At 40.8% G+C, this 25,387-nt stretch overlaps 1 protein-coding gene across 50 annotated transcripts in view; it reads left to right on the top strand.

Moving 5' to 3' along the window:
* CELF2 (CUGBP Elav-like family member 2) overlaps positions 1-25,387 on the top strand; it is a 671,263-nt gene that overhangs the window by 206,667 nt on the left and 439,209 nt on the right. The window lies entirely within an intron of this gene.

Raw genomic sequence — 25,387 nt, 5'->3', positions numbered from 1 at the left:
CCGCCGGAATTTCGAGAGATGAGATTTCAGTGCTGAGATCTCATCTCTCGAGATTCCGGCGGCCATTTTCCCGGAGTCAGTCATACAGAAACGCATGGACGAACTGCCGGGGGGGCTCTGGTCTTTCACAAAATGTCGCCAGACCCCCCTGCAGCCCCGAAGACAGCCCTACAGCCCCCGAGACAGCCCTGCAGCCCCGAGACAGCCCTGCAGCCCCGGAGACAGCCCTGCAGCACAGGAGCCCCCATGCAGCACAGGAGCCCCCCTGCAGACCCCCTCATCCCAGCCTGCAGCACAGGAGCCCCCCTGCAGCACAGGAGCCCCCCTGCAGACCCCCTCATCCCAGCCTGCAGCAATGCTCCACTCTTGCCTCCAGCAACGACCCTGGGACCCTGATCCACTGCAGCCACAACCCCTGGTGAGTAATAAGACGCATGGATTATGACGCCCCACCAATTTATAAAAAAAAGTTTTTTTCCTATTTTTCTCCTCAAAATTTGGGGTGCGTCTTATAATCCGGAGCGTCTTACAAAGCGAAAAATACGGTATATAAAAAAAAGCTATATATGTTTGGCATCTCGTACTGGCCTTGAGATTCATAATGACAGGTCAGTTTTAGCATTTAGTAAACATGGTAAAAAAAGACAAAAAAAAGAACTGCACTTTTTTTGCAATTTTACCGCAATTGCAACTTTTTTTTACCATGTTCCAGTACACTACACAGCATAATTAATGGTGTCGTTCAAAAGTACAACTCATCCTGCAATAAACAAGCCCTCACATTGCCATTTTGATGGAAAAATGAAGAAGTTATGACTCTGGGAAGAATAGGAGCAAAAACCAAAAGCGCAAAAAATGGAAAATCCCAAGGTGGTGAAGGGATTAAATTCTTAAGATGCTCTGGTAAAATGAAGGTTGCTCTGTGATGGTTCTCATGGTCCTGTGCTTTCCTTCCGCCATTTCCACCATCACAAGCGCACAATGCAGGTCTATGAGAACTAGAACAAGGCTCTCATAAACTTGCATTGAAATGTGAGCTCCGGCTTGCCCACCAAACATTGGACTTTCCAGCAGGTCAGAAACTGCTGGAGACCGACCAGAGCAGTGGCGATAGATAGTGAAGACGGAGGTGGGTTAGTATGAGGCTAGTGCAGGGACCCTAGATTTGCAGCACAAATTTAGCGCTGCAATAAAAAAATGCTGTAGTGGTGCGTTAATTGATGCTGTGTAGAGATGAACATTTCAATTCCTGCCGCAATGGTCTGGTGTCCCGCCTGGTTTCCCATGGCAGCCAGTTTATATTTTGGCGTCTTGCATCCTTTGCCCAGCACCTGGTGTGACTGTGGGGCTTACTAGGCCCCTGTGATTTCATGACATCCCATGAGACCTAATGGCTAGGCCAATCTGTAGATGCTGTGTGTATAAGTAAAGACCAGTTGTCATGAAAGACCAGATTTATCTGATCTTTGTTTGACAGCATTTACACTGTAGTGCACCAACATCTCTCCTAGTACAATCACAGTTTACTGTATTGGATTCCAGGAGTTTGACCCCCACAATTGGTCGAAGATCATTATGTCTACTGGTTTTGCTGTGTTCACTTATTTTGCTCTGGACATCAAAAAAGGGGTAGAAAGAACCACTGTCTACAAAGCAAAGCGGGGAAATGGTAACGAGCCAGTATACAGGATCATTTTACATGCATGGATACTTGGACATACAGATGTAAGCTTTCTTAAGCTAATGCACATAAAAATGTGGAAAGTTAGCTTTTAATATCTGATGCAACAAAAGCAATTGAAGTTGTGTAGTTACTAGTTAGCTGTCAAGTTGCACTTTTTTGTATCGGCATAGCTTTCTGCATTATAATATCGATGTAATTTTAACCCTGCTGTTGTCTTCGGTCAAAAACGACCGACCTTGAACTTCAATATTCTTTAAAATATTCAAGATGCGGCTCTGAAACCCGTGGCCGACCGTCCCATCCTCATTTAAGTCAATCAACCACACGTTTCAGAACTGCATCTTGAACACCCCCAAAAATACCAAATTTCAAAATAGGTCTCCCCAGACCGAAGACAACAGCAGGGTTAAGAAACACTACATCTGTACCCTTTGATTAGATCTATAGAGGATGCATCATTATCTAGATTTTTCCATTTTGGGGTCTACATCATGCTAGATGTTGCCTTATTTTGATAGATTGCTTTTGATCAATTAGGCTTGCCAGTAGTACTTTGCTGTGGCAAGGGCCATGTGCCAGACAATACTTTAGATTTCATTGTTGGGGCTTTTACATCTACCGTATATTGTGGCCAGATACAGGGGCATACACTATGTATTTCTAAATATTTTCTTAATTTCATGTTGTAGTAATGTTATAATTTTCTAATAAAGACCTGATCTTTTTGTACATACTTACTGTATATATTCTGTTAGATGAGCCATCTAAATCCATGTATTGTGCTGGTTGAGCTAACTAATTTCCAGTGTGTACTCTTCTATCTATGTATTGCATAGTTGACTATTTATTTAAAAGGTCATACTTATTATTCACAGACCCATAGACTTGTATTGGACCTTGTCATCCGTACTGCCGGAAAATAAAATGGATATGTGAGCAAACCCATAGGTTATAATGGGTACGTGAAAAAAACAGATACCACAAGTATCGGAAACACTGACACTTGAGGCGTAAATACTGTATTGTTTTGATTTCATATTCTTGGCTGACTATAATTTTGATCAAATCTAAAACATGACTAGAATTGGTGTTTGTTTTGTAAAAACATATTTTAACACATTAATATATTTACAAAATTCTAAAGATAAAATATAAAATTAAAAAAAAAGATTTAATCCTGTTGGCATTTAATTACAGAAAGATTGTATGGGTCTCTCTTACTCAAACTAATATTAACAAAGCTTGACTGCTTGGTACTAAATATGTCAAAGATTAAATTAGATTTTAATGTCTGAAACGAGTTTTCCCTTTGCAAATCCCTTTGCCATTTAAACCAGGACATGTTAATGCCCATTCACAAAGTTGAAAAACATGATCATTCCTATTGATTACATTAGACCGTAGTGTCCAACAGTGCTTTGATATCGTTTTACATATACCTGGTGTATACTTATAAGCCCTTTATAACTCAGATGTGGTAAAACAGGCCTTTTGTAAATCCATTCATGTGAGAGTTACAGGATGGTGATTATTTGCAAAGTAAAAAAATTGGATTCTTTGAAACTCGATGGTAAAAAAATTTTGTTTGATGTAAAAGGAATGTGAGCGGTGACAGTAAGATCAATGGCAGTATTTTCACTCAGTGAAGCATGAGAACCTGTGATAAGCGCAGTTAGTCAGAGGAATAGTGACGGACATTGCCCTTTTACGGCTCGCATTTGGTCTCCAATATTGATCTTAACTGTCACTGCCAACAAAGTATTTTGAAGCTACATCTGTGTCTACACAATGCTATACATAATGCTCCACCGATGGATCAATGTCTGCTGGTGTGCAAAGAGTTAAAAATCTCATCTTCCATATTTGCATTATTGCATTTACTGCACTGCTGAAAGCCATTATAATCCTGTACTGTCAATCACAAACTAATCCATCATATTCGACTTCATCATTCTGTCTCTAACCGGCACTGTGTGTAACAGATGTCCCGAAACAGCAATTTAACCGTTTTAACGGTATTTCTGGATTTACACATTTTAGTAAAAATAATAAAACTTACATCGTCACTATAATGTACATATTAACTCTAATGTAAGCATTAGAACATTTCTTAATAAATGTCCTTTTTTATTTTTAAGTAATTTTAGTTCACAGCATGGATTCGCGTGATGACTGTGTGCATGAGCTATATATGTTATATTTCAAATATAAACAGGTACTGGACAGTATTATCAGATAAATTTGGGAGGGAAATGTATTAACTGACTTAATATGCCTATCAAAATAAATATTTTATTTGTCAAATGCATCTTAGGATTCAAAGTAAACAGTTTAATAATTAATTTTCTGCATTCCCTCTTTACTAGCCAGGAAAGCCCCAGGGATATTCCACCTTCCCTGCAGCTTCCCAATAGGCCGCCAGCAGGCTAGGATGTTTTTTCCTAAGAATGTATTCTAGGCTCCACTGACAGCTGAAAGCCAAAAATAAACTTAGAAATAATAAGGAATTTGATTGATCAAATCATATCATTTATTATAAGTATGAGGATTGCAAATCATGACATGGGCTGTTTATATTGGAACCACTGCATTTATTTATTATGCTTTGCCTATGTAGCACTATCTTATTCCGCAACACTTTACAGACATTATCATCACTGTCCCCGATGGGGCTCACAATCTCCCTATCAGTATGTCTTTGGGGTGTGGGAGGAAACCGGAGAACCTGGAGGAAACACATGCAAACACGGGGAGAACATACAAACTCCTTGCAGATGTTGTCATTGGTTGGATTTGAACCCATGACTCGAGCGCTGCAAGGCTGCAGTGCTAACCACTGAGCCACCATGCTGCTACTGTATTACCTAGATTTCCATATCTGAAATTAAAAGGTCATTAAAATACCAGGTTAATGGAGGTTTCTAACATACAGTTACATGCCGTTTACAAAATTAAATTAACTATAGGAGTCCCATTCACATTACAAATTTTCTTCTGCTCCCTCACTGATAGCTCCCTGCTTCCTCTTAGCTGTCTCTGTTCACCCAACTAGTGTCTACATTTCATTTGGTCACTACATGAGATTGCAAAATACCTTAAATATTGCATTACAGGTTTAAGAAAGGCATGATTTACATATTGACTTTCATATCCATATTATAGGTCATCAAAAAAATTGGGTGGAGGGGTCCAACACCCGGCCTCCCCTTAATCAAGTGCAATCTACTGCAGTTTTTCTCCCATTCTCAGATCAATGAATATCACATCAATATGTAAGTCCCGGACAACCACTTTAACTCCTACTTGGCATCCTTGTCTGTTAGGGCTAGCGGAACGCTCCAAATAATTAGAGAAAAGGAATAAGGTGCGTTCGCAGCCCGGGGTCCACCGCACAGAGATGGAACCTGCTGCTAAGCAATGATGAATTATATGGTGGTACAATGAGAATACCCACACCGGTTAGCTTCACCCTGTGTGAAAGAAGCGAACCCTGTTGCGTCACAGGGCCACAGTATCGCTCGTAACGGAAATAATATAGTAGCATGAGAGTGCATGCAGTGCCGCTCTGGCGGATGCCACTAACCACCCAGACTTGGGTTTGGAAAGCGCGGTGATAGCGCACGGCGCAGCACTGGCAGTCACAGCAATAGACGCTGTTTGTGTACTCTGTACAGTCGGGCGCTAGATTACAATCATCCTTCTTACGTGAGCATTCAAACACAAGGGAGGGGATGATTAAAGAGCGACTTTCACTCACAACACACACATAAACAAGTGTATACTAGCGCATGGCCGTGAGGCCATGCGAACCTTTTAGAGCTGCAGCCTCAGGACCTTCCTAGAGGACCAATGAGAACTGCTACATTAACTGAGCAACTTCAGGACCTTCCTGGAGGACCAATAGGAGCTACTGCAGTACTTGAGCATGTGACTCCAGACCTCCACTGAGAGGTCTTCCTTTGGGCATGCTCAGAAGGGGAAAAGCAGGACTTAGTCCCAGAGACGTCTGCTCACCGCTGATCAGTACAGGCTACAATGGCAGAGCCTGGAGAGGCAGCAGTAACCCTTTGCACGGTATCAGGCTGAGTGAGACGCTGGGACCGACGTCACCACTGAGCAGACTCCACTGCGGCTGATGCAGAATGAGAGACTGCAGCAGACATGGTTCAAGATTCCCCCTGTGCAGCGACGGGAACTCGACTCCTAACACTTGTCCCTGAAAAAAAATATCAGTCATTTATGAAGAGACCACAGTAGTCACTAGACATGTGCCACCTGGCAACATCATTAAGAAGACTGCAGTTGATAGTCAATGTATCTCTAACATCCAATCTGTTGAAGTTGACTCATAAGCTAGTTGGCAGTAGCCATGACTGCTTTTCCCCTGTGGTATTAATAGGATTCTCCAAATAATGTGATTTCATAAAAAGCATGTCAAAATTAAGTCCACATAAGAAGCTCTAAAGACAATATGTTGCTGTAGCGCTCCGTTATGTAGATGGATATCATAAGAACTGACAGTTTTATAAAATGTTAAAGTGCTGGCGCATATGAGCAAAATATGTACAAAATGTAGAATTTTTATATTGCAGTGTCTTTATTTGCTAAGCTGTCTCCTAGATTAATGAGTTTAGCGGGTATCCCATTTGCTTTCATTATAAGTCACACTCTATACTGTCATTATTCTTGACATCTGTTACACTTTATCTACAGGAGGCTGTTTTTATTTGGAAATTGAAGGGGTTTTGCATATTAACAACATTTCACCCACCAATAAGAAAAGGGATAAGCGTCTGATCAGTGGGGTCCACCCTCTGGAATCACTACTGATCATGAGAATGAGGCCTCCCCATTTGAATTCAGCAGTGATCAAGCAGCTGCACTGATGCGCTATCGGATCTCAACGGCGCTTATCACATATCTCCTAATGGAGTGAAAAGGAAGCATTAAATAAATGTCCAATTGCTCGCATCCTCATATAGAACAGAAATGTTACCCTCTATTACATATGATCATTAGAGCAGCACAACTAATGACAACAGTTGTTTCTCTGTACACAATGGATATAAAGTGTCATTCTTTGAATACAGTAAAATGAAATTAGTTTCCAATGTGCTAAACAAGATAAAAGATAACTTGAACATATGCGGTCACATAATATGTTTACTCTAGAATCTGAATGCTGCTGAACAAGTAGATATTGATTAGAATCAAGGGTTCTCCAGCAGTTTATTGGATATTTGGCCTTGAAAACTCAAGTACTGTAACATTTATGCTTTATGTTTCTATGAGAAAGGTACTGAATGCGGCAAAGCAGGCTTTTTACCCATTATGTTATTTGGGGCATGTATACTTATCTGTCATTAACCATTTTATTATAAGTCATACTGAATAACTGAACTATGATAAAGGTCAATTATCACCATTAAATGCAATAGATTTTGCTCTCAGCACTTGATCAATTGACTTGGATTAAAAATTATATATCTCCCAAGCAGGTAAAATGTTAATTAAATCTGTTTATGTACATGAGACTTATGTCTTAACTTGTCAAGTATTCTGCAGAGAAAAGAATTTAATTAAAATGATGGCAAACCTTTGTAATATAATGGATATGTGTACTTCTTCTCTGTCCAGACTCTGTTGGCATGACAGGGATAACTAAGTGTTGTGCTTCCTTATCTTTGGCAGTATAATGCTTGTTGGTCTTTGTCCTTTAAGGGGCTGTTAATGGTGATAACAGACTTAAAGGCAATTTCTGGGCATTTGATATTGAAGATTTATGCTTAGACTATACAGGAAATAAATATATCTTTGTACCGTGTTAGCCAGTAGATAGAAATAATTGAGAGTCCTCAGTGGTTGATACCTTTTAATGGCTAACTAAAAAGATGGTAACAAATTGCAAGCTTTCGAGACTACATACGTCTCTTCATCAGGCAAAGACTAAAACAAATTCTGAAGAATCACATATTTATGCACAACATAGTATAGAAAAAAAAAGGGGAAAAAAACCATGGATAAGCCAGGTGACATGAAGCAGAATTACCATGGGTGATAAACAGTTACGTCCATAAATATTGGGCCAATTCTTAGATAAGGATTGTTTTATTGTCCTGTGATTAGGGTCTCTGTTGTGGTGACCCCACATGGTCTGATGGGCAAGTTCCTTAGTTGATGTAAAAAGACATAAATCCGTGTGACACATTCATTCCTGCACTGAGAGTGTCAAAGGTCGTCATCAGTTTATATTCCCAGACTCTCCTATCTTTCTGCGATTTGAAGTTACCTTTTAGTACAAGTAATTTCATGTCCATAATGTTATGATTTGGGAGACAGAAATGTATTGCCACAGGTATATCCATTCTTTTTTCTCTTATTGTATGGCGGTGAGAGTTCATCCTTGTTCTCAGTTTCTGCCCTGTCTCCCCCACATACAGACCCCCAGTTGGACATTTAGTACAAATAATTAGGTACAGCACATTAGAAGTGAGGCAGCTGAAGGTACCTGGGATCTTGTAGTCCTGATGTGAATTGGGGATCTTTATCTTTTAATCAATTTCATCCTACCATCAACTTGACACTCAACTACTCCTGCACTGAAATAAACTTTTTGGACACCATCATTAAGCTGCAGAACAATAAAATAGAGACATCCCTGTATCAGAAGCCAATCGACCGTCCAACATACCTTAAATGGGACAGTTTCCATCCAAAACACATAAAAAACTCTATTGTCTACAGCCAAGCCATCAGATACAATCGTATATGTTCCAACCCAATGGATGGAGATGAACACCTGGGTCGCCTCAGAAAGACCTTTTTGAATCAGGGCTACCATCCAAGAACAATTGAAAATCAGATCACAAGAGCCACCAGTATATCAAGGAATCACCTGCTACATTACAAAACTAAAGAAGAAAATAACCAGGTACCTCTAGTAGTTACCTACAATCCAAATCTGGAGGTGCTAAGGGGAGCTGCACGGAAATTACAACCTTTACTGCAAAAAGATGCCCGCTTACAATCCATTTTTCCAGACCCCCCACTACTGTGTTTTTGGCAGCCCCCAAATCTAAGAAGCATCATTGTCAAGAGCTCCCTGTCCTCTCCAACCGCCGCAGGTACCTTTCCTTGCAACCAGAAAAAATGTAAAACCTGTCCATTTATAATGACCACGGACAAGTTAAAGATCCCCAATTCACATCAGGACTATAAGATCCCAGGTACCTTCAGCTGCGTCACTTCTAATGTGGTGTACCTAATTATTTGTACTAAATGTCCAACTGGGGGTCTGTATGTGGGGGAGACAGGGCAGAAACTGAGAACAAGGATGAATTCTCACTGCCATACAATAAGAGAAAAAAGAATGGATATACCTGTGGCAATACATTTCTGTCTCCCAAATCATAACATTATGGACATGAAATTACTTGAACTAAAAGGTAACTTCAAATCGCAGAAAGATAGGAGAGTCTGGGAATATAAACTGATGACGACCTTTGACACTCTCAGTGCAGGAATGAATGTGTCACACGGGTTTATGTCTTTTTACATCAACTAAGGAACTTGCCCATCAGACCATGTGGGGTCACCACAACAGAGACCCTAATCACAGGACAATAAAACAATCCTTATCTAAGAATTGGCCCAATATTTATGGATGTAACTGTTTATCACCCATGGTAATTCTGCTTCATGTCACCTGGCTTATCCATGGTTTTTTTCCCCTTTTTTTTCTATACTATGTTGTGCATAAATATATGATTCTCCAGAATTTGTTTGTCTTTGCCTGATGAAGAGACGTATGTAGTCTCGAAAGCTTGCAATTTGTTACCATCTTTTCAGTTAGCCATTAAAAGGTATCAACCACTGAGGACTTTCAATTCTAAATATTATGCTTAGACTATGTAATCAATATCAGATAATTGGGCTACAACAGCCCCTATTATCATGGTATTAGCTGTTTTGGTGTCTAGGTGTAGTACCCACCTTTCAATGTTTCCAGCCAGCAGAGATAATAGCTGCTGATCGTGGGGGCAGCCAGATGTTGCCCCCCCACTGATCTGATATTGTATGAGTCATTAATATCAAATTCCCAGAGAACCCCTTTAATGTTTTTTTTTGTTCCCATGTGAGACACTGTGCCAGGAAAAGTGAAGGGTCATAGGAGAGTTTATTTTATTGCACCTTGGTTGGTTCTAGAGTTACATCTCATGTGTCCTCCACCTTCTTGTTGCACCATATTTCTAGTGTGCTTTCACCAGCAGACTATCGCCCACCCACCTATCGCCTGATACCCAGGACTTTAACATCGTACTGTACATATTCATTGGATGGTAAAACATACATTGGCATCTAAACATACACCAAGTCATTGCAAAGTGTGACCACTTAACAAAGTTTAATCCATAGTGTCCTATGGTATCAATTTAAATAAAGTAGGCGAGAGTGATATTCTTAAAAATCCCTTTTAATATTTGCAATGAATAGCCTAATCATGAAGTAAAACTCTTGTTTTGCCACTATTATGCCCACTAATCACTATGTATGTCACGTATGCAGCAAAGTTGTAGATAAACAATTCACACTGACTGCTGGGATTATACTTGACATTCATGAATAGCAACAAACATTTTGTCCCATGACCATGAAAATGTAATAAGGTCAAAGTCTATATTACCTTGTTCGAAGTTCAGTTTTGCTGCATGGTCCAAAAAATGACACCTAGTGGGTGTTCAGACCTTGCGCCATTATCTCAGACATTTCTCTTGTTACACGCTGGTATTCACAGCCAGATCCACTGATCTATAAAATGTGTCAATCAATACCCATCTTAACACAATGCCTTTTTCAGCATCAGCTTTCATTCAGGCACACATTCAGTTTGTTTCAGCAAGTCATTTACTGTGTGGCTGAAGACAGCTGGGGCATTTTCCAAGTGAAGACATTACAGGAGAAGGAACGTCTGGAAGATTCATTTTTTCTTCCTGACCATGAATAAATGTTAGAAGACCAGTATTTACAGCATTCATTTAGCGCCCAAGCATGTTGTGGAATTTTAACTTGCAATCAGTGGGCTCAAATGTCTTTCATTCTGAGCAGGAGCCAAGATAGGAGACATCTACGAACAGATAACTGTCAATGTAAATAAGTGATACGAGACTTGCCGAAAGACATATTATATTATAGCTCTAGCTGCTGAATTCTCTGTTGCCCCATTAAATCTTTAATGATGACACCAAGAATAAAATAGGAAATTCTAATTGTATATTGTTTTATTTTGGGGAGAGACAATAAATAATATATGACTTTAATTGGATAATCATGTTGGATAAAAAAAATGATTTATTTTGTTCAAGGCAACGTGATTGTTATATAGAACTTATCATTGCCATGAATTGAGCCTATTATGATATCTCTTCATAGTCACCATGGCGATCATTAGCTTCCTCTAAAAATAAAATAAAATATATTTAATTACATGGTCATTCCCTGTAGTCAACTTGAAAGAATAATGAAGAAGAGACGGTTAGGTCACATTGCTGGTTTTATAGTTTCTTCCATGTGTGATAAACCTTTACTGCCTACACTGCAGATGTGGCAGAGCCTATCATTGTCTCCATTTGTAGTAACCACAGATAACAAATTGTGACATCATCGTTCTGCCAAATGATTTAGTTTGGCTTTATCTGTAGTGGCAATCATCACGTCACATCTGTTTGGAGGCTAAATATGGTGGACAATGTTTTTTGTAATGAAGGTTTCTGAATTTTAGGTACTTAGATTCCCAGAAATCATTAGGTATCTGTGGAGGTGCAAAGCTGAAAGTGTTTAATATCCCTGCAGCACTCCCGCAGGAGAAGCTAGGTATTACACACCTCCAATTAAAATCAATAATCTTTATATGTAATGCACAAACATATCACATTCTCTGGAACAAGAAATGCTCTTGCAAGCCCTCTCTTCTCCAGCTAAACAATGAGATTCTTTGAATAGATGACCAATGTTTGCACATATCTGGCTATATGCAGAGAAGTTGACATATTTAATGCTTTATTTACTATCTTAAAACAGTGTAGCTTCACATTGGCTCCCCTCACTCAGAAAACATGATATGATAGAGTCAGGATAAAACATACAAAGGATTAGGATTAAGATTGACAACTGTCCAGAAATCCCTGGACACTCCGTAAATATAAGGCATTTTTTTAACCCATCCATAAAATAATTAGATGTGTCCGTTATTTTTTTTTTTAAGCTGGAGGAACGTCACCAAATTATTCTGACTGTAATTATCATCATTTTACAGTTCACAGTGACTGCAGCTGATGTCTTCACATCAGGATAATGGAGTGTAGACATTTATCACTTAGAATCTTAATGATTTATTATGGTTTTCCAATGTATCTGTAAAAACTGCTGGCTGTCTAGGATTTTGTTATAAGCTCATCAGAAAAAAATATCTAAAATGAAGTTGGCAACCCTGATAAGGATGCAGCAACAAGAAGTATTGTAGGTTATGTGCTACATAGTTATTAAGTGGCATGGGGAAAACACTGTGCATTAAGTAGATATGGGATTTACATTGTATTATTGCCTATTATATTTTATAAATGGAAGATTAATGTACTTCCATATTCAGTATTTACACTTGCAGGACATATAAATATGTGCTGTGTGTATATATAGATATCCCTACATATGTTCATACATATATTGAAAATAAATACACATTGGGAACTAGAAAATTCAAGTAATTTTAGAGAGCGCTACTTGACCCCCTTGCTATTTATCACCAGTGATAGGTTCTGGTGTCAGTCACAGCTATTTTTAGAGGAAAGAGTAATATGAAATGTCTCCATGCACAGACCATTAGCCTATCCCATTACTGAAACACACTCAAAGCAAGCACTACATATTCATGAAGGAAATAGTCTCACTAAGAAAAAATAAGATTATTTGTGATCTGTAATTTATTTTGAGTATGAAAAATAATCATTGGCTGATAAATCACTTATTTTAAAGCAGAAATCAATCAGCCCAAAAACATTAATGTGAAAAATGCTCATGTCTAAAAGACAACAGATTGATTAATTACTGAAGACATCCATCAAATCATGTGTGAATGCACAAACGCATTACATTGTTCCACTCCTTTACAAAATGATAGGAGGCAGAAAGCATATGCTGGTGTGAGATGTTCCCTTTTGTCAATCACAGACTGTAGCATGTGCATTTATACTGTTACATAGGCAAATACAGATCCATTCCTTTCCCAGTAGTGCAAAAGCCACAGTAGTTGTAGAATAAGGCTGCCATCACACTAGCAGTATTTGGTCAGTATTTTACATCAGTATTTGTAAGCCAAAACCAGGAGTGGAAGAAATAGAGGAAAAGTATAATAGAAACATATGCACCACTTCTGTATTATCGCCCACTCCTCGTTTTGGCTTACAAATACTGATGTAAAATACTGACCAAATACTGCGAGTGTGACCGTAGCCTAAGAGTCAGCATATTTGGTGCTAATTTGCGTGCAGAAAATTAGCTGCTTTGCAGAATTTTTCCTCTTTTACATTGACTTGCGCTGTGGATTTTGTAATGAGCAGTCAAGTCTAGGTGCATATTTTAATTGTGAATTTCACCCATTGCAATATATGAAATAAAATCTGCATGAAACAAATGCAGTTTCTGATGCAAATTTTCAACAAATTTGTCATGTGTGTATTTACCCTAACAACCCCCTCCCACATTACATGGAAGTTAAGGTACCTTCACACTCAGCAACTTTACAACGAGAACGACAATGATCCGTGACGTTGCAGCGTCCTGGATAGCGATCTCGTTGTGTTTGACACGCAGCAGCGATCTGGATCCCGCTGTGCCATCGCTGGTCGGAGCTAGAAGTCCAGAACTTTATTTCGTCGTCAGATCGGCGTGTATCGTCATGTTTGAAAGCAAAAGCAACAATGCCAGCAATGTTTATACATGGAGCTAACAACCAGCGAGAACGATAAGTGAGTCGCCGTTACGTCACTGGATCGCTCCTGCATCGTTCTGGTGTTGCTGTGTTTGACGTCTCTACAGCGACCTAAACAGCGACGCTGCAGCGATCGGCTCGTTGTCTATATCGCTGCAGCGTCGCTGAGTGTGACGGTACCTTAAGGTTTACTTTGACCAGCTTAGGACTACTATTTAATGTATTTTGAGGCTTCACATCTCTCCCCTCCCTTATGTCAAGGAAGAGAAGGATCGGACATTTTGAAAAACAATATCTGGTCCTGTTCACCTGGAGATAAGGCTCTGCTACAGCTGTCTGGCATTGGCTTACTCTTCTGTCCACATTGAAAATACATGACTGCTTGGCTGAGTAGAATGTGCGTGTGTATGAATGAGTCAGGAGAGACAGCAGTTGGCTGATTGCTGTTGATCGTGTAAGGGAACCACAAGTTATTGTAGTATTGTACATCCATTATCAATCAACTTACATCTTTTAGAGCAAGGGTCCCCAACTCCAGGCCTCGAGGGCCGACAACAGTGCAGATTTTCAGGATTTCTTTAGTATTGCATCGGTGGTAATGTGATCATCTGCACAGGTGATGATTCCAACCCCTGTGCAATACTAAGGAAATCCTGAAAACCTGCACTGTTGGCGGCCCTCGAGGCCTGGAGTTGGGGACCACTGTTTTAGAGGTTACTTTCTACTATAAATCTCAAACACATGCTTATATTGCCTTCCTCTAAGTTTTCATGAGGTAAAATTGTGCATTTGAGTTTCATAATTGTAGTTTACTATCAACAGAAAGCAGAAGGTTTATGTAGCTTACCATCTTCCATTGACTACAAGCACTGTTGGCAACAGGCCTCCATAAACAGCTGACAGAATTCCATATCTGGCTGGAGATGGGTAACTGGAGGACTGCTGGCTTCTTATGCAGTGTAACCAAATAGCTCAATTTATGAAGCTAATCATATATGTTGTTACAAGAGATGAGCAGATCTACCAAAATTCAAATTCACCAAACTGCGGAGATTTTATTGGGAAAGTTGGGGAAGTTTTTCTCCACAAATTAAATGTCCCTGATTATGCTCTTGGTCTCTCCAGACCTCAGAGTACATTAAACATAAAATGTAGAAAATACAATACTTATACTCCCCTTACTGCTCACCTGCCTGGCCCCTTCACTCTTCGCTATCTCCCATCTTCTTACTGCTCCCAAGCACAGAATCCTCAGGCCTCTTCTCACTAGGCCATGATTTTCGGCTCTAAGGCCCAGGTTCTGCACAATCACTTGTAAAATTACAATGTCATGGCGTGACGCCGTGCACTGTGACCTTGTGTGTTCATGCTGTAAATTGTAATTCAGGGCTAGGCGGCAGTGATAAGAAAACGTGCCGAGGACCAGACGTTGGATGGCACAGAGTGGAGTGGCCAGAGAAGTGAGTGGTATGACAAGTATAAATATATATATATACAGTGGGGCAAAAAAGTATTTAGTCAGTTCGCAATAGTGCAAGTTCCACCACTTAAAAAGATGAGAGGCGTCTGTAATTTACATCATAGGTAGACCTCAACTATGGGAGACACACTGAGAAAAAAAAATCCAGAAAATCACATTGTCTGTTTTTTTAACATTTTATTTGCATATTAAGGTGGAAAATAAGTATTTGGTCAGAAACAAAATTTCATCTCAATACTTTGTAATATATCCTTTGTTGGCAATGACAGAGGTCAAAAGTTTTCTGTAAGTCTTCACAAGGTTGCCACACACTGTTGTTGGTATGTTGGCCCATTCCTCCATGCAGATCTCCTCTAGAGCAGTGATGTTTTTGGCTTTTCGCTTGGCAACACGGACTTTCAACTCCCTCCAAAGGTTTTCTATAGGGTTGAAATCTGGAGACTGGCTAGGCCACTCCAGGACCTTGAAATGCTTCTTACGAAGCCACTCCTTTGTTGCCCTGGCGGTGTGCTTCGGATCATTGTCATGTTGAAAGACCCATCCACGTTTCATCTTCAATGCCCTTGCTGATGGAAGGAGGTTTGCACTCAAAATCTCACGATACATGGCCCCATTCATTCTTTCATGTACCCGGATCAGTCGTCCTGGCCCCTTTGCAGAGAAACAGCCCCAAAGCATGATGTTTCCACCACCATGCTTTACAGTAGGTATGGTGTTTGATGGATGCAACTCAGTATTCTTTTTCCTCCAAACACGACAAGTTGTGTTTCTACCAAACAGTTCCAGTTTGGTTTCATCAGACCATAGGACATTCTCCCAAAACTCCTCTGGATCATCCAAATGCTCTCTAGCAAACTTCAGACGGGCCCGGACATGTACTGGCTTAAGCAGTGGGACACGTCTGGCACTGCAGGATCTGAGTCCATGGTGGCGTAGTGTGTTACTTATGCTAGGCCTTGTTACATTGGTCCCAGCTCTCTGCAGTTCATTCACTAGGTCCCCCCGCGTGGTTCTGGGATTTTTGCTCACCGTTCTTGTGATCATTCTGACCCCACGCGGTGGGATTTTGCGTGGAGCCCCAGATCGAGGGAGATTATCAGTGGTCTTGTATGTCTTCCATTTTCTAATTATTACTCCCACTGTTGATTTCTTCACTCCAAGCTGGTTGGCTATTGCAGATTCAGTCTTCCCAGCCTGGTGCAGGGCTACAATTTTGTTTCTGGTGTCCTTTGACAGCTCTTTGGTCTTCACCATAGTGGAGTTTGGAGTCAGACTGTTTGAGGGTGTGCACAGGTGTCTTTTTATACTGATAACAAGTTTAAACAGGTGCCATTACTACAGGTAATGAGTGGAGGAAAGAGGAGACTCTTAAAGAAGAAGTTACAGGTCTGTGAGAGCCAGAAATCTTGATTGTTTGTTTCTGACCAAATACTTATTTTCCACCATAATATGCAAATAAAATGTTAAAAAAACAGACAATGTGATTTTCTGGATTTTTTTTTCTCAGTTTGTCTCCCATAGTAGAGGTCTACCTATGATGTAAATTACAGACGCCTCTCATCTTTTTAAGTGGTGGAACTTGCACTATTGCTGACTGACTAAATACTTTTTTGCCCCACTGTATATATATACATTACAGACCAAAACTTTGGACATACCTTCTCATTTAAAGATTTTTCTGTATTCTCATGATGAGCTTCAAGAGGTCGTCACCGAGAATGGTCTTCCAACAATCTTGAAGGAGTTCCCAGAGATGCTTTGCACTTGTTGGCCCTTTTGCCTTCACTCTGTGGTCCAGCTCACCCCAAACCATCTTGATTGGATTCAGGTCTGGTGGCTGTGGAGGCCAGGTCAGCTGGCGTAGCACCCCATCATTCCCCTTCTTGGTCAGATAGCCCTTACACAGCCTGGAGGTCTGTTTGTCGTTGTCCTGTTGAAAAATAAATGATGGTCCAACTAAACGCAAACCGGATGGAATAGCATGCCGCTGCAACATGCTGTGGTAGACATGCAGGTTCAGTATGCCTTCAATTTTGAATAAATCCCCAACAGTGTCACCAGCAAAGCACCCCAACACCATCACACCTCCTCCTCCATGCTTCACGGTGGGAACCAGGCATGTAGAGTCCATCCGTTCACCTTTTCTGCGTTGCACAAAGTCACGGTGGTTGGAACCAAAGATCTCATATTTGGACTCATCAGACCAAAGCACAGATTTCCACTGGTCTAATGTCCATTCCTTGTGTTCTTTAGCACCAACAAGTCTCTTCTGCTTGTTGCCTGTCCTTAGCAGTGGTTTCCTAGCAGCTATTTTACCATGAAGGCCTGCTGCACAAAGTCTCTTAAAAGTTGTGGTAGAGATGTGTCTGCTGCTAGAACTCTGTGTGGTATTGACCTGGTCTCTAATCTGAGCTGCTGTTAACCTGCGATTTCTGAGGCTGGTGACTCGGATAAACTTACCCTCAGAAGCAGAGGTGACTCTTGGTCTTCCTTTCCTGGGGCGGTCCTCGTGTGAGCCAGTTTCTTTGTAGCGCTTGATGGTTTTTGCCACTGCACTTAAGGACACTTTCAAAGTTTTCCCAATTTTTCAGACTGACTGACTTTCATTTCTTAAAGTAATGATGGCCACTCAGTTTTCTTTATTTAGCTGCTTTTTTTATATATATATATATGTATATATATATATACACACACACACATTTTTTTATCCTTTAGATGGTGTTCTACATCCAGCTGTTTCAGCATGGATGCGAATTACAAAAATAATCCGCATTTTGGCGAATGCAGACATTTTTAATATTTAAAGAGAACTTGTCTGGTCCTCATGCCCTCTAACCCAACACCATTCACTTAAAAATTCTCTGCCTAACAATCCCTGTATAACATTTTTAAATAAAAATTAGGTTTAAAAAGATTTATGTCCCAACTGTCTATGCTAATTAGGGCTTTGACTAGTCGATGGGACATTAGTTGCTCCACACTAGTCAGTCATCTTACTATGCTATCACGCCCCTGTGGGCGTGATAACATAATTAAAAAAAACACACAAAAATTGAGCTTAACTTTAGTTGGTGCACATGCTGAAGTTAAACACATGTTCACATTGGCCACAAAACATTACAACCTACAAGAGAAAAAAAGTAAGCAAAAACCCTGATGTAACTAAGTAAAAAAGCAAGTGTATTTAACCCTGCTGTTCTGTTGGTCAAAAATGACCGACTTTGAACTTCAATATTCTTTAAAATATTCAAGATGCGGCTCTGAAACCCGTGGCCGACCGACCCATCCTCATTTAAGTCAATCAACCACAAGTTTCAGAACCGCATCTTGAACACCCCAAAAAATACCAAAGTTCAAAATAGGTCTCCCCAGACCGAACAGAACAGCAGGGTTAAATAACACAGAGTTTTTAGTAATACTGTTTTTTGATCAAAAAATAGCACAAAAGCCATCCCACTGCATCAATGTAACTCTGATCGGGACAGTCCTACACTGTCTAATATTAATTAAAACCTTACCATGTGTCAATGTTGACCTCAGTGTGAATAAGGGCAGACAAAAGGACTGGGCCCAACCAGTGAAACACCAGACTGGGGAAGCCTTATATACAATCTCTAGCTCAGAAACAGGGAGGCCACACCCCAACTTGCACAGAATGCAACAATACAAAGAAAAAAGACACAAAAATTTAGATTAATTTAAGTGGTGCACATGCAGAAGTTAAACGCATGTTCACATTGGCCACAAAACATTAAAACCTACAAGAGAAAAAAAGTAAGCAAAAACCCTGATGTAACTAAGTAAAAAAGCAAAAGGGTATTTAAATAACAGAGTTTTTAGTAATACTGTTTGTTGAGAAAAAAAATAGCACAAAAGCCATCCCACCGCGTCAAGGTAACTCTGATCGGGACAGTCCTACACTGTCTAATATTAAAACCTTACCATGTGTCAATGTTGACCTCTGTGTGAATAAGGGCAGACAAAAGGACTGGGCCCAACCAGTGAGACTGGGGAAGCCTTATATAAAATCTGTAGCTCAGAAACAGGGAGGCAACACCCCAACTTGCACAAAATGCAACAATACAAAGAAAAAAGACACAAAAATTGAGCTTAACTTGAGTTGGTGCACATGCAGAAGTACATGTACATATACATTATCTTAAGCACCTCCAGGGTTGGATTGGCTATTTAGACAGGCAGGTTTTTTTTCTAAAAGTGAGAAAGATAATCTTAGATAAATACCTTAAACTTTAAGTGCAAAGTCTGCCAAAAAATATTTACAAAGGCATACTTAACTCAACTATATTATACCTAAGATGGTTGTAAGGAGCCTGAGACATGTATTTCTTGTGGTCTAAGACCATTCCCAATGTGGACATGTGTAATACCATATGAGTGAACCAGAGACCTCCACCACAAACAAGAAGACCATAATATAGATATCAACTATTAATAGGATCTAAGCATTCGCTGTAATTGCTCATGAAACTATTCAGAGAGATGCAAGGAGCATTAATTTTGGTGAAGGCCAGCTTCCTGAAAGACGTGTAGACTTAGCATCATTATAAAAAAGGAACTTTCCAGTGATAATTATTTATTTTCAATGCACAGTTCTTGTTCAATTAATTAGATTTTTTTGTCTTGCTGTTCATAAAAAATCCATTTGCCATTCATTCAAAGCTTGGTTGGCCTTCAGTATAGTAATAGAGAGAGAGAGTATAAAGCGCTTTGACTTGCTGCTTAGCAGCACTTTGTCTCGGCTCCCACACTGAATGTTAGCGACAACAATTATTGGCCTTGTAAATTCTGCAAAGTGTTGTTTCGCTGTTGAACAGGATGTAACAACAGGATGTGGGTGATTGTGACTCACTGCTACCTACTGCATCTCTTCTGCAGCCCACTGATGTGTTTACCTGATAAAAAGAATTAGAGAAACTGAATAAGATTTAACCCATGTATCTAGAGATATTAAGGTATGTAACATCATGCATGTATTTTGCACAGCACAATAAAAATTGTAGTGGGCATTTACATTGCAAGATTATGAAGTAGCGTTGTTAGAAACTCTTGTTTTACAATTATTGCCATGTAAACAGGATGCCAATAATGAACTTGCAAAATGCTCATTCATTAGGTGTAGTGATGAGCAAATGTGCTTGGATAAGGTGTTATCCAAGTGTAGTATCCCGGTACCCGTTCTACTGCTGTTGAATGAGGCAGTTGTCGTGTTGCAGTAGATTTGTTCCAGTGTGTCAGAATTAGTTTGGGCACTGTGAGTTGGGAGAGGTAATACATTGCATTGTATACTGACAACTTACAAATGTGATTTGCTGCCATCTACTGGCCAATATGTGTATATGAAAGTTAAGTGATTATTCTCCTCACAAGCTTCCATAGAAATGGCTAGGAGGAACCTTCCAGTGCAGGGTTCACACAGATTTCCTGAGGTATCTCCTAGCTCAGGACTCTCAGACTTCCTGTGGTAACTTCTAGTTCGGGGCAGTTCAAGCTGTCTAAGGAAGACTGAGGAAGCAGAAACTACTGCTCCTAGGATTGTCTTTATGCCAGTCCAAGCTGGGGGAACATCTTTATCCAAGTAATCTCCTCCACAAAGGAGTGAAGTCTCATCCAGGAGAGATAACGCTGCGCATGTGCTCTTCTGCATGCTGGTTATCCTGTTTGCTTCTAGCTAGGACCATATCCATATGGCTGCCATACCACCGACTTTGTTTAACCTACCCCCTGCGAAAGGGAATGGTAGGCTCAAAACTGTGAGTACTTCCACACTACAGTGTGTTTCCATGGAGATCCAATCGCTCTCCATGGAAACACAGCAAGTGAAGAGAAATCTGCTCCAGCCACCCTGAGAGGCCATAAACTCGCTTGAGGAGAGAACCATTACTTTCATATGCACAATATACTGTGAACTTTGCCTTTGAAAGACTGTACCCCGTTACCTCGTTCAGTAAATTTGTTATATTTACAAGTTCGCCTGCGTGTCTGGCTGCTTGAGATTGCACAAACACCACAGGTGCTCCAAAAGCTGCACTCAGATATTACCACTACAGGAGTGCCCCCAAGGGGGTCCTATACTATTCACAAGTGCCACCTCCCACTGTTGACAATTATGGACATGAGGGAAGTGCTGAGGGGTCCAGCGACCCGCTTCAGCTACAGTGATATCATTATCTACTGCCAGTGGGACTACATGCCCCAGCTGGCCCTTCTGCTTCATCTGGCACCTCGCCAGTGGCCCACCACACGAGAATTCTTGTGTGCTAAGTGCCTTCAGCATGCTCGAAAAACATGTTCGAGTTCCCGCATCTGCATGTCTCGCAGCTGTTAGCCAGCCGCATCACATGCAGGGATTTCCCATTTTTTAGGCAATCCGTGCATGTGTTGTGGCTGTCTAACAGCCATGAGACATGCTGCCACTGGGACTCAAACATATTTTTCGAGCATGCCGTAGGCACTCATTAGCACTTAAGCGTTCTTGGATAATGCCTTATACCCCTTATCCCATGTAAAGCACCATGGAATAAATTGCGCTATAATAAATAATAATATTCACTGATTATTAATCAGGTGCAATGTAAATGATAATCATTCCCTGTGGTGCATCGTTCTTTGTAAACAGGACTTGCACTATCAAAAACTATGGCAGCCTATGCGCACTGAGAAATCTAACATAGATTACTTAGTGCACATCGCTTGCTTTGGTCTAGCTGTGTAAACAGGCAGTCAAACAACTGCCAATCAGGTCATATTGTGCCACTGGTTAATTGGTGTAAATGGACCTTTAGGCTGGGCATACATATTAGGTGGTTGCTAGCCGAATGATGCTTCAACAAGTCATTCAGCTGACAGCCATCTTAGCTGACACTATCATACACAGGGCTACTCGCTCGGTTGAGTGTTTGATATGAGAAACTCAGCAGCTGACATGGTGGCTTTAAAGGGAACCTGTCACCCCGTTTTTTCAGTAGGAGATAAAAATACCGTTAAATAGGGCCTGAGCTGTGCATTACAATAGGGTATTTTTTGTCCCCCGATTCCCTACCTATGCTGCCGAAATACCTTACAAAAGTGGCCTTTTTCGCCTGTTAATCAGGCTGGTCAGGTCGGATGGGCGTGGTCACAGCGCTGTTTCTCCCCCATATCTTGCTTATGTTCCCGTTGGTGGCGTAGTGCTTCTCGCATGCGCAAGTGCCGAATGCACTGCACAGCTGTAGAAAAAGAGCGCGCTCGCCGCTATTCAGCGGTTTCTCGGTGGGCGCGGCCATCTTCCTGAGGCCGCGCGTGCGCAGATAGTCTCCTGCTTCCCGGGGCTTCAGGAAAATGGCCGTGGGGTGCCACGCGTGAGCAGATGGACATCGCGGCGGCCATTTTCCTGAAGCCGAGATTCGAACTCGGCTTCAGGAAAATGGCCGCCGCGATGTCCATCTGCGCATGCGCGGCATCCCGCGGCCATTTTCCTGAAGCCCCAGGAAGCAGGAGACTCCATCTGCGCACGCGCGGCCTCAGGAAGATGGCTGCGCCCACCGAGAAGCCGCTGAATAGTGGCGAGCGCGCTCTTTTTCTACAGCTGCGCAGTGCATTCGGCACTTGCGCATGCGAGAAGCACTACGCCACCAACGGGAACATAAGCAAGATGTGGGGGAAGAAACAGCGCTGTAACCACGCCCATCCGACCTGACCAGCCTGATTGGCAGGCAAAAAAGGCCACTTTTGTAAGGTATTTCGGCAGCATAGGTAGGGAATCGGGGGACAAAAAATACCCTATTGTAAAGCACAGCTCAGGCCCTATTTAACGGTATTTTTATCTCCTACTGAAAAAACGGGGTGACAGGTTCCCTTTAAGCTTATGTCAGGGAGAACAATGCAATCTGCAGATCACAATCGGTCATTAGCAATCAACATTACTTCTGACCATCAGTAAGCTGCACTACCATTCACATTAGACCATGAGCCGAGCTCATCGATATTGGCAGGATCACTTGACTTTAGTTTAATATGTATGGGGGCTCTTCGAGTTACTTAATTCATATTGAGTTAAAAACATTTAATATGTCAATTTTGAATTTCATTATTGTAATTGCTACAAATGTGAAAATGTCAGCCTCTTAGAGAATATTTTTATCAAAGTTTGTGAGCCCATCTGCCAGGGAAAAGACAACCTCTTTTAGCTCGGACGCTGGTTTGCACATTTGAGAGCTAACTATCCTTTGTCTTACATCCTATCCAGCTATCTTTCCAAACCTGTGTTTAATTAGAACAGTAGTGTATACCTGTAACCTATTTGTTAAAATGGTAAGCTTATCAGTGGCTGATGGGTTCACACACTTTGAATTAAATTTGCGCTAAGATTATAACATTTCTGAGTGTAGGAATAAAATAATTTAAATTCATATATTCAGTGGGACACATTAAAGGGAACCTGTCACCCCGTTTTTTGATATGAGATAAAAATATGGTTCAATAGGGCCTGAGCTCTGTTTTACATCAGTACCTTTCATATCCCCCGATTTCCCACCTTTGCTGAGAAAATGCCTTAGTAATCTCTCCGTTTTCGTATGTCAGTCACCCCGGCCCGATGGGCGGGGCCTAATCGCCGATTCTCCCCACCTCCGGCTTTGCTCTACTAATCTTCCTTCCTGCGTTGGCGTAGTTTTCTGTGCCTGCGCATTGAAGTGGTCTCGCGCGTGTGCAGTATGTTTTGCCCAACAGTGGGCAAAGCATTCAACTCATTATTGCGCATGCGCCAGCATTTTCCTTGACGTTCTGTGCCCCGGAAGTCTTTCTATGCTTCCAGGGCACAGAGCATAGGGTCAAAAGCGAGATGCTAATTCAATGCGCAACCGCAGAAACTGACCGCGATCTGTGCTATTCACAGATCTAGTTACTTCCGACACGTCGAGGAGCGGGGGGAGAGACAGCGATTAGGCACCGCCCATCGAACCAGACTGGGGTGATTGACATATGAAAACGGAGATTAATAAGGTATTTTTGCAGCAAAGGTGGAGAATCGGGGGATATGAAAGGTACTGGTGTAAAGCTGAGCTCAGGTCCTATTGAATCATATTTTTATCTCATATCGAAAAAACGGGGTGACAGGTTCTCTTTAATAAAAAACAATAATTCTTAGATAAAATGTGTCAGATTCTCAAAGTGTTAAACTAGATTTTTAAAGAGTGCTGTAGAATTGTGTGTATCTGTTGGCAGCCATGACTGACATACAAATGTTTTTAATTCCATATAAAGTTCTATTTTAGTCTTTCTGCATTTGGGAGTTGTGATTTCCTCCATTTTAGTCTTCCACTCTTTCCACCAATCTGACCAAAGCTTTAAAAAATTAAAAAAAAAAACAGAACAGTAAAGCTGAATCTCTTTCTTTGACTGCATTTGGAGGCTGATATCTGATGAGAGGTATGTCTGTATATAATATAGTTTTATCTAAAAGAGGTCACCTTGTGTTTGGCAGGTGAGCGCACACACTTTTATCAAAATGTTAAGCCTAATGAGATGTATAAGAGGCTATCATTTGGCACGTTAGGTAGTTAAGTGCTATACTACTACTGTGCAGCCAATTGGTTACTGGTAAAGAAGATATTTCTATTCTCCAAAACAGAATGTAAAAGTGTCAAAATATTCTCCAAATTCTAAAAGGTATATTCAAATGGTTTTAATTGGGCCTCTATCTTCTCTATTTTTGGAATCGTAACACATGTATTCATTGGCTTTAAGTTGTTTTATTATTTTAATGGGTTTTATTGGTTTTAACTTACCGTTAATTACTCAGTATTAACATTTTTTATAAAACATATTGTATGGTGGGTGCCTGATACATAGTGGATGAGATATATGTATCGCAGAGGTGCTTGTTCTCTGTGATATAAACCTGGAGTAATGCTATAGTACACATAGTACTAAGAGGGTTTATTTGACCATGTTAGTTTCAGCTCTAAATGTGAGCAGCTGAAGAGTAAGAGCGAGTAGGCTGCTCACCATATCTCCACTCCAGTATGTGGTTCACATTGTAAAGTGGGACCTATTCATCTGACACATAGTTCTCTGTATGGAGGTGGGTAGTCCTCCTGGATTGTAGTATGTCTTTACAAAAGGACTAAGAAGCTGGACTCTTAAGACAAGTGGGCGAACCCGCACTATTGTATGGACTCTCTACTTGATGTTTCACTTTGTGTCGGACAAAGGCTGTGTTTAAGTTTTTCCTTTGAAATGG

This window comes from Ranitomeya imitator, chromosome 4 (assembly GCF_032444005.1).
Source record: "Ranitomeya imitator isolate aRanImi1 chromosome 4, aRanImi1.pri, whole genome shotgun sequence".
NCBI lineage: Eukaryota > Metazoa > Chordata > Amphibia > Anura > Dendrobatidae > Ranitomeya > Ranitomeya imitator.
This window is presented reverse-complemented; position numbering and strand designations above follow the sequence as displayed.